This window comes from Nematolebias whitei, chromosome 9 (assembly GCF_014905685.2).
Source record: "Nematolebias whitei isolate Nwh7 chromosome 9, NemWhi1, whole genome shotgun sequence".
In the NCBI taxonomy this organism is placed as follows: Eukaryota; Metazoa; Chordata; class Actinopteri; order Cyprinodontiformes; family Rivulidae; genus Nematolebias; species Nematolebias whitei.
This window is the reverse complement of record NC_056506.1, coordinates 29,733,552-29,733,845: the sequence shown is the minus strand read 5'-3', so window position 1 is coordinate 29,733,845 and position 294 is coordinate 29,733,552.

Sequence of the window (294 nt, the reverse complement as noted above, 5' to 3'; positions counted from 1 at the left end):
CTAAAAAGAAACGTTTCGCCCCTCATCCAAGAGGCTTCGTCAGTCTGAGGCCTAGCCATCTGGTATTACCCAGAAGCCACCCTGACTCTTGTGTTTCAAGCCTGCCTCAGATACCCCTGAAGTCTGGCCTTTTCACTAATGGTTTCAAAAACACAAAGTTTGTTTTCTCAGTCATCCAAGTATATAACAACAAAAAAGGTTGAATCATGTCATCTGGACTTCGTTTTTTTTGTTAAAGAAGAAGGTAAGTTTTATTCTGGCAGATTATGCATTTTGACAAGTTTGTGTTGTGGG